The sequence below is a fragment of the Sinocyclocheilus grahami genome, unplaced genomic scaffold, assembly GCF_001515645.1.
Source record: "Sinocyclocheilus grahami isolate Dianchi unplaced genomic scaffold, SAMN03320097.WGS_v1.1 scaffold124.1, whole genome shotgun sequence".
NCBI classification, from domain to species: Eukaryota; Metazoa; Chordata; class Actinopteri; order Cypriniformes; family Cyprinidae; genus Sinocyclocheilus; species Sinocyclocheilus grahami.
This window is the reverse complement of record NW_015505303.1, coordinates 293,612-304,244: the sequence shown is the minus strand read 5'-3', so window position 1 is coordinate 304,244 and position 10,633 is coordinate 293,612. Positions and strand designations below refer to the sequence as shown.

The window sequence follows — 10,633 nt, the reverse complement described above, 5'->3', positions numbered from 1 at the left end:
CACGTGACCTGCCAGAATCAGACTGGCAGCTGCCACCAGCCACTGGCAGCTGCCAGAATCAGACTGGTAGCTGCCACCAGCCACTGGCAGGTCACATGACCTGTCAGTGGCAGCTCCTGCCAGCCAGTTGAAGATTGAACCCCCACTCCAAAACGGTGCACACCGGTTTGAGCTTGAACTTGCCCCAGTTCTGGGCTGATGCAACTGTTACAATAGATAACAACTTCCGGGGCACAATGTCCGATGTGTCCGATGAGCGGATACTCGCTTCAATGAATGAAACGCGCCTACACCTAAAACTGTCACGTTTTGTGAAAATCTTAAATATAAGATAGGCTAACGTTACAGCAAATGTGAGGAACAAAAACGAAGCAGTTGAGAAATGTAAACAGACACTTGAATTATAGCCTATTTAATCACCGGTGTTCGTTCTCCCTGGCTCGCTAGGACACGCATATGATTCATTTCACTGATAAATATTCCTCCAAAATAACAGAATAAGAGAAGGGCGAATAGTTATGATCGACAACATTGAAGGTGTGTTATTTTATAATTAGACATGTAACAAAATAAGATAAATAATATACACAGGACAGACGAATATTTGCAACAGTAGTAACGTTTACGTTACGTGTAACGTTAAACATAATGACATTTATTCGTAGGATGAAATGTAAATTTACCCCGTAATTAATTTATTCACAATTGATGCATGTACATTATTGTTTGTTGACAAGAGTACACTAATCTAATGTAACGTTATTTTTTTAAAAACGTTTTTAATTTTTTTTTATCGTTGCACGGCTAATGCATGCATCAAAATATTCTTTTATGTAATATAGTTAATGTCGTGGATGTAAGTTAATTTGACAAGATGATTACATGCGCGAGTTCGATTGCATCAGACACCCGTATAGTGCGATGATAGATCCAGGCTGCATCACAGAGTCAAGATGGACTAATATGAAACTATGTTCTTAGTTATCGAGAAAAAAACCCCGATGTCGAATACATTTAAAATAGTGAAAAATGTACCTCTTGGTTTCTGATGTGTAGGCGTGATATCTTGAGTCTGTTGTGTTGACCGAGTCAGCATCAGCTCGTGCGGCTACGTTTTGGCGCTGAAGCTGTAGGTGACGTAGTATAAACAAACCGTGACACGCCCATTTCTCCACCCATCCGCTGGATTAAACCAATCAGCTTCGAGGGCGTTTCCATTCAACATTTATTTTATTTATTTATTTATTTATTTTTTATGTCATACATCAGAACAATGCAACGAGAAACGTTCAAATGTAAAAGAAAAATATCAAAAGATGAACAACATTAATATAATAAAACAGAGGACAGTAACAAAATATAATAGACCAAAAAAAATAATTTTTGGGGTGTGTCACTTTATACAATAGCATACCTGCTTACAATATTATGAGTTCTAATAGACTTTTTACTTGTGTAATTTCACAGGACCTTACAATACAACTTGAAATCGTTTCTAAAATGAGAAAAGTTTGGTTTGGAGCCTGACCACTTCATTTTATGAATATGAAACTTCCCCATTAAAATGAACAATTGCATGAAATATGCTTTATCTTTGTCAAATCCATAATCACTGAAGTATATTATTACATCAAACCCACTCATCTGCAAAGAAATATCCAATATTTTCTTAATAAAAAACTCCACATCAATCCAAAATATTTTTTCAATTGAATAATTGCACTTCAACAAAAATTCGAGGTCACCCAATTGCTTGAACAGATAGTTGGGAAAGGAGTTCCAAATACTGTCTTTATTTTTTAAATATTGAATAAGCCTATTCATTTTAAATACATTGTATAAAGTATCATAACTCAACACCTCTAAACCACCATGATCTTTGGAGTTGCATAAAATTTCTTTTCTCAGGTAATGAGGCTTGTTTTTCAAAATAAGCATTTTATCCAATTGCTTGGTAACTTTAGGAGGAATATGCAATGATAAGGACGTATAGACTGATCTGGAAATACCTTCAGCTGTTGACAGAATACCCGCTCCTGAATTGACAAATCCCTTTGCAACCACATATTAAACCTCTTACTAGTTTTAGTAATAATTGGATTGAAATTTAAATCATTACGCAAATATTCATCATTACATATAACAACTCCCAGATATGTTACTTGGTTTTTAATTGGAATATTATGGAAATGAGTTAAATAATTTTTTTTGAGAGGAAACAGAACTGATTTATTCATATTCATTCTTAGCCCTGATACTTCTGAAAATTATTTTATACAGTTCACTGCTTTAATGATTTCATGCCAATCTTTCAAAAATAAGGTAGTGTCATCGGCAGGGGCGGTTCTAGACCACAGTAACTGGGGGGGCCAGACAGGGGCCACTTGTGCTTTTAGGGGGCACAATTTTAAAATGAATCTTAAACTACTTTAAGTAGCCTATTATTCATTCAGTCATTTTTCACCATGTCATGTATCGCTGCAATCTCTAGAAGTAATCTATAACAATTTCAACTAAAATGAATGTTTCTTCATGTTTCATTTATTTGACAAATAATTTTGTATTGTAGTGTCAGAGGCATCATTTTTGAGGTGGCAAGGGGGGGGGGGGGGGGGCTCTCATGCTTGTCATGTGACACAGCAGCCACAAACTGATATAGGTTTATGTCTCTACTGAAAAAAATGTATAAAAATAATACAATAAAACCATCACATACAAATTTTCTAATGGTGTCTAATGTTTTATTCAGCAGGGGTTTATTTTTTTATTTTTTTAATATTCCCAAAATATATCATGAAATGTCTCGATTCTCAAATACGTGCAAGTAAATGCATTTTGCACCTTTTATAGATTATGTTAGTTCTCTAGTAAAGTAGCCTAATAGTATTAATCTATTAACTTTGCATAAAAATCCGTCTGATATGGTGTCATACCATTAAATATATTTAATACGACTGACTTTGTATTTAATGTGAAGTTAATAAAAACACAGTAAGTTACTAATTAGCGTATAACACTTTCATTGTACAAAAAGAGAGCAAAGAACGTTTACACTACCAAAGAACATTTTCACTTCAGTCCAGCGAATTCAAGCACTCTCAAAAACTTATTTTTTTATATGCATAGATTACAGGACAAACTGTGCATTTCACCCACAATTGTTTGGTGAAGTGACGTGACATGTGGCCAAGTATGGTAACCCATACTTGGAATTAGTGCTCTGCATTTCACACACACACACACACACACACACACACACACACACACACACACACACACACACACACAAGTGGGCAGCCATTTATGCTGCAGCGCCCAGGGAGCAGTTGGGGGTTCAGTGCCTTGCTCAAGGGCACTTCAGTCATGGTATTAAGGTGGGAGAGAGCGCTGTACATTCACTCCCCCCACCTACAATCCCTGCCAGTACAAGACTCAAACCCACAACCTTTGGGTTACGAGTCTGACTCTCTAACCATTAGGCCACGACTGTGTGATATGACTCCAAATTGATTGGCAAACTTGTTGGCAGGGGGGCACTGCCCCCCCCCCAGAACCGCCCCTGGTCATCGGCAAACTGACATAACTTAAATGTTCTCCCTAAAGCAGCAATTCCTTGAAAAACACCTTTTTTAATGTGAAGGGCCATTATTTGCGTTACTAACAAAAACAAAAAAGGGGAGATTTGCCTTATTCCCCTGCCTATATTAAATCTTCCAGAAGTCCCCCTTGCTAATTTTACAGAACTTGTACATCCTTTGTATAAGGTTTTGATAGCATTTTGAAAATAACTGGCAAAGCCAAAAAATTCAATTGCTCTGAATAAAAAGTGGTGTTCTATGGCGTTTCCATTCAACAGAAAGACGTTTCAACGTGAAAGGTGACCAATCTACTCAAAACCATCTCATCAAATCCAACTGGTAAATAAAAAACAACCAGAGGTGTAAAAAGTGCAGAGATGTTGTGCTTTTAAGTTTAAGCATGGATATTAAAATTAAGTATCTAGCCAAAACGTAGTCTACAAGTAGGCCTAATAATTGACGAAAAGTAGGTGGGAGGAACTCTATCCTAAAATGTTAAAGATAGCTATATATTTTCATGTTTAAAGGTTCAAATACTGTGAAAAATATAATGTTATAATGAGTAAAATATTCGTTTTTTTCCCCTATTACATTGTTTTTTTCTGCTCACTAACGCTGTACTGTTAGATGTAGCCTATTATTTATTTACATAAATCGTTTTTATTTGTATTATTTACTTTAATAATTTTTTTATTTTATTACATTTATTTAGTTAGTTAGTTTACTACTTGCAGCCTTCTGCTCTAGAACACACCCTAAAACTTGTCACCTGAAATGGCCAATTAAATTTATCCACAGCTTTGAAACAACTATAAAATCAGCTAAGATTAGAATACACTTGCCATTGTGCATAGTCAGTGGCTCTGTGTTCACTGCACAATGACGATAAAGTTGAATCTAATCTGATTTTAATGGTGAATATGGTATTTATAGACTGTGTAAACTACCAAAAATATACTTAAGTACATGACCGTAACCTTGTTAATGTTCAAAATTGAAAGCGTATTAGAAACCAACCTTGTATGCACTATATGTATATAACTGTCTATTTTCAGAATTATATATATTTACTTATGGAGTAAATCAGAAGGTCTGGTCATAAAGAGGCATCAGGTGATCCCATGTGAAGAATTATTCTTATTCTTATCAGTTAGACTGTGTCAGAAGTCACAGTGTCTTATATACTGTTGATACCTTAATTATTCCAGCAGGTTTAGTATGGTATCCGCTTCAGCTTTACTGTGAAATAAAATAAACTTTAACTTGGGATTTATACCCACCGGTTCTTTCTGAGGTGTAGTGTGAGGGAGGATCTGCTGGTGTTATAAAATAAATCTCCCATCGGCCTTGGTAAAGTTCAGATCGCTCTCCCAAGCAGGGGGCCCATTATCTGCAGAAACATAGACTTAATCTGAAACTTTTCCAAGAAATGAACTTGGACGAGCGTAAGCCATCTAAGGAAAGATTTAAATCTACTTAGTATTCAATGTAACATAATAAACATTGGTAGGTTTTAATACATACTCTCTTAAAAATAGGTTCCAAAAGGTGGTTTTTGCAGCAATGCCATAGAACACTCTTAAAAATAAAGGTTCTTTATTGGCATTGATGGTTCCACGAAGACGTTTTAAAATCCATGTAACTTTTCCATTCAACAAAAGGTTCTTTATATTTGAAAAAAGTTTAGATAAAATGTTCTTCTCTTCACACTAGCAAATCAATGGTTCTTTTAAAGGGGTCATATGACGTTGCTAAAAAAAGAACATTATTTGGTGTATTTGGTGTAATGAAATGTGTTTATGCAGTTTAAGGTAAAAAAAAAACATTATTTTCCACATACTGTACATTATTGTTTCTCCTCTATGCCCCGCCTTTCTGAAACGCTTTGATTTTTACAAAGCTCATCGGTCTGAAAAGCGAGGTGTGCTGTGATTGGCCAGCTATCCAGTGCGTTGTGATTGGTCGAATTCCTCAAGTGTGTGACGGAAATGTTACGCGTCTTACCATACTGTGATGCTGTGTCCCGGAGCGATGAGACAAAAACATTAAAACCCATTATAAACGAGGCATTTAATTGTTGCATCCAGTGGGGACATAATTACTGATTATAATGAATTAATAATCAGTAATTATGTCCCCACTGTGTTGCATCGTGCCGCGTAAACATAAAACCATGTCTGCATTTGTGATCTGAGAAACGACAAACTACCAGCGCTACTCTACACTGCTCAAAACTCACGTTTGAATCATCAGTGGCAAATCCTTTATATATGAAAACGTACTTACAGGCTGCGAGTCAGCGTTATTTGTCAGTATCATAGACTGTGGTCAGCACGCGCGCCAAAGGGGAAACAGGGGAACTGAATTCACCTGAACATCGGCATTGTAGGCTACTCTCCCATGGGAAACAGTCCTCGTCCTCAATAAAATGTGCTGCACACATCTGAATATTTGGGTTGAACTGTTCTGGAACAGTGTTGTAAATACAACTTAACCACTGATTTCTAGTCGTGTCCTCTTTTGGAAGGCCAAACAAAGTAGTTTTGCTTTCAGAATGAAACACACAGCGTCTCCACGACATGGTGGCGGTAACAATACTACAGTGAGAATCAAAGTTACACCTTCTTTCTTTGCGTGAACATTTGGGCGGTGCTATGCAAATCTTCCCACACAGTGACATAGATATGGGCGTGGACGAGTCTTAACTTTTATAAAGAATATCTCTTTTGGGTTTGAGACTTTAGTCTTTGCAATTTTATGGATCTTATCTATTCACGAACAGCTTGTAACACTCCAAAGAGAAAGGACAACTTGAAATTGCATTATATGACCCCTTTAAGAACTGTTTACTGAAAGGTTCTTTAAGGAACCAAAAATGGTTCTAATAAGGCATCACTGCAAAAAAAACTTTTTGGAACCTTTATTTTTAATTTGAGGTTTTTCAAATAATGTTTAGGTAAACAGTTGCTAAAATAACCATTTTTTTCTTAGTGTAATGAACATTTTATTAATCTAAAGAACCTTCCTCCACTATAACAATCAAATATCATAAAGGTTTTTCATGGTACCATCAACGGCAATAAAGAAACTTCATTTTTTAGGTGTACAGTTTTGTTGGTTCCTGTCCAGACAAAAAGTCTGGTGCATATCCTCAATTCTTGTTTAATCTTTTTCCATCCCGTCAAGTTGATTGAAACATCATAAAACAGTGGAAACCAGGTCACAGCCTTGCATTCTGTGATCTCATCCATGCACTGCAGTTTCAGACTTAACAAAGCACATGTAATCTCACGTCTGTCCATTTGGCTGCTTCTTTTAGCATGTTTTCATAGGGTTAAAGTCTGTGCATCAAAGAAAGCCTTGTGGTCTTTGACATCGGTGGATAATATGTTGTGTCAGTTTGTGTAGGCATCAAAAATATCCCATTTAGCTTCCACTTCACGGAGTGATGTTGCAATCATGCGTTATGCACAAACTCATTTACAGTCTAACTGCCGCTAGTCAGATGAAGTCTTTTAAAGTGAATGGCAAGTGTTACTTAATGAATATTTATCCCTATTCTTCTCTGTAATGTTTGTGAGAATGGGTGATAAGGGCAAGCCCTCTTTTTACATCTTGTGAACAAAACAACTTTAAATAAAGCAGTTGTGGAAACACATGAAAATAATCAAATGTATACAGTGAAAATAAAATCACTTTTGAGCTGGTTTGTCCATGTGACTCGCACACTGCCGATTAGACTCGACTATTAGTATATTAGTATAACAGTCCTCTTCTTGGTTGTAAGAAGTAATGGTGTCAGTTTATCCATATTCAAGCAGCGCTTACACAGTTTACACGACAGGCTCATTCAGGTAGACTTGACCTGCCCGCCAACGCTTTCCCTCCCCCATGTTTAATCCAGAGCAATTCACACAAGAGCAAGGGGCCTGAAAACACAGTTGTATTGAATAAAATGGTCTTAAAATAAACTGGGCACACCCAGATTTGTGATTTTGTAGTTCATTAGCACACAAATATACAATTTACACCACCAGTCAGAAGTTTGGATTAATGAAGATGTTTTAGTTGGGGGAAAATCTTATGCTCACAAAGGCTGATTTTTAAAAAAAAAAATTAAAGAAAAACAGTAATATTGTGAAAAGTTTTTACAGTTTAAAATGTTTTCTATTTTAATATATTTTAAAATGTAATTGATTCCTGTGATGACAAAGCCATTAGTCTTCAGTGTCACATGATCCTTCAGAAATCATTCCAATAAGATGATTTGCCGCTCAAGAATTTCTTAGGAAAATCAGTCGGAAATAAAGTTGTGGAAATAAATGCTGTTCGTGACCTGTCTATTCATGAAAGTATCCTGAAAAAATGTATAGCTAACCGTTTCCACAGAAATATTTAACAGACATTGGAGTAGCCTAATGATGCTGAAAATACAGCATTGTCATCACAGAAAATGATTTCAAATTGTAATAATTTTTCACAGTATTAGATTACTATTTTACTGTATTTTTTGATCAATATAGGGACCCTTGCAGAGCATAGAAACGTCTTCCAAAAACATCTGAATTATTCCACAATTTTGACCAGTAGGCATATAATATAATATATAAAAACGGCACGTTTATTGTGTATTAACCCCCACTAAGGTTAACTTGCAAGTTTCTTTGCATGAAATGACAAACAGTTCCTGCAGCGCTGCCACCTCGTGGCTACATTCAAGAAAACAGCCTTCTTTGTCAGGGATTGATGAATTACATAGACTAATAAAATAGCAAATCGTTGACGTGTGGACATATATTATTCCAAACTATATAATTCCATTAACTATTTAATGTATGGTCTCATAGAACAAGATGAGAAAATACATTGAAGGAGACAGAGAGGGTTTATTCATGGGTAGAAATGATTTAAAAATCAACGAGTGCCCTTTTCTTTACACACAGTCCTGAAAATAACCAGAATAGAAAGTGCCAGAAAAGAACAGAACTCATTCTAAGAGATGGCATATAGAAACATAAGAGCAAATGTGACACATTTGGTCATAATGGAATTCAGTTTTTCACAGTGATTGAATATGTACATTCCCCGAAGCTTTACTTATACACGGACACTAAACAAACGAAAACACATTTAAAAATGGTTGCAAAACGCCTTGCTTTAACATATCCAAAGTCAAATAGATACAAATGAAATATGGAACGTATAGGAAGACGTTGTCGAGAGGCAATCCTAGTTTTAGCTTCTGAAGTGCTACATCTGGTCAGTTGGTGTCATCTTGATCAAAACTGTTCTCTGGGTTTGTGTTGGGACCTCGTTCATTTGTTTTTAGACGATATCGCTTTTCTTGACCCTAGTAAAATGTATTTATTTCATACTAAGTATAGTTCAAATCTATTAACATATTTACAGACACATCACTTAAGGCTTGCTGATATAAACATTGTAATTAAACTTTATTCGGACTAGTACTTGTGCACAACACACATTTCATCATATTAAGCCGAAAATGTGTTTTATTGTCACTATTGATGCGGATTGTATGATCTTTGAATAATATAGTTCTTTAAATCCGCGATATAGTGTACCTAAAGCAATAGTTCTACTTGAGCACAATCAAATATAGGCCTACCTAAGTATATCTTCAGTTAGACTTCAGGACTACTTCCACACAGTGCGTTAGTACAAAATTAGTTGTTCCAATTTAGCAGACTTTATTATACTAAAGGTGCAACTGCAGGGTATTATAACGTTTATAAATATGTAAATGTGTTTGTAGTATACTTGGCATGAAATAAATGCATTTCAAATACATTTAATTATATTTATTTTTCACTAGGGGAAGCATGTTACTTTAAATCTAAGACTTAAACTTTAAATCAAAAATACACTGAGGAATGTCATGTGGCCTGATCAAATTCTCTTTATAATATACATACACATTTTTGGAGAAAAATCTGTGGGTTGCCTGAAAGGATTTAAGCCAGGAGTTTTAACCAGAATAAACACAGAAAGCACTGTTTTTAGAGAAAGGAATATTTGCTTAAAGATCAGCAAAAAAGGATGTGTCTTTCCACAAAAAGAATGCATGAGGTATAAATACAGCATTAAGATGAGCTCATCCTCAGGGTGAAACAGGTGTTGTAGTTCTATTAGAGAATAGAAATATATACAGAATATCATGGACAGCAGCTGTGAAAGGCTTTGACTGATGTGCAGAAAAGAGCTGGTAGAGCAGATGGGTCCAGGATGAGGAGGGGGGGGGTTTACCAAAACCTTTGGATCACAGGCCAGGAGACATGAAACAAAATGGTTAGAGATCTTGACAGTACTAATGCACTCAGGGCAAACTATGCTGCCTCCATTATTACATTTTAGTTTAGGAGAGAAAACTTGATTGGATAGTGACAACAACAATCTGAGTATCGTGTGAAATTAACTATTCCATTAAGTAGGTTCATCCAAAAAAAAAAAAAAAAAGAGAAATGCTGAAATGTACTCACCCACAGGCCACCCAAGATGTAGATTAGTTTATTTCTTAATTGTAATAGATTTGAAGAAATTTAGCATCACTTGCTCACCAATGGATCCTCTGCAGTGAATGGGTGCCATCAGAATGAGAGTCCAAACAGCTGATAAAAACAGCACAATGATCCACAAGTAATCCACACGACTCCAGTCCATCAATGAACAGCTTGTTTAGTGCAAAGCAGTGTATGTGAGTGTGTAAGTAAATAATCTGTCATTAAGGTGTTTTAATTTAAAATCATTGCTTCTGGCCAATACAAGTCCATAATCCATGACACTTAATCCAGTGAAAAAGTCCATCCTCTGTTGTCCTCTCATCAAAATCCACTGACGTATTTGTTTAGAGCTATTTTGCCTTGTTAAGTGCTTGATATGTGCATATTTCTCTCATAATTTAGACAAGACCTTTTCACTGGAACTTCAGCCGGAAGCAACGGTTTGAAGTTAAGAACGTCCTCATGCTACATTTGTTTCTTACAAACATACAGCTTTTTACTTCACAAGACATTAACTGATGGACTGGAGTCATG

At 35.8% G+C, this 10,633-nt stretch overlaps 1 protein-coding gene and 1 long non-coding RNA gene across 2 annotated transcripts in view; both read right to left on the bottom strand.

The window, feature by feature from the left end:
• Positions 1 to 1,114, bottom strand: part of LOC107590039 (cationic amino acid transporter 3-like) — a 24,297-nt gene extending 23,183 nt beyond the window's left edge. Inside the window, exon 1 of the mRNA XM_016278637.1 lies at positions 1,036 to 1,114. The gene's annotated coding sequence lies outside the window, so the exon portion shown is untranslated. The remainder of the gene's footprint in view (positions 1 to 1,035) is intronic.
• A 7,330-nt stretch (positions 1,115 to 8,444) lies between these two features.
• The window catches only part of LOC107590038 (uncharacterized), a 3,304-nt gene continuing 1,115 nt past the window's right edge, over positions 8,445 to 10,633 (bottom strand). The window contains exon 2 of the long non-coding RNA XR_001609734.1: positions 8,445 to 9,851. This is a non-coding gene — a long non-coding RNA (uncharacterized lncRNA). The remainder of the gene's footprint in view (positions 9,852 to 10,633) is intronic.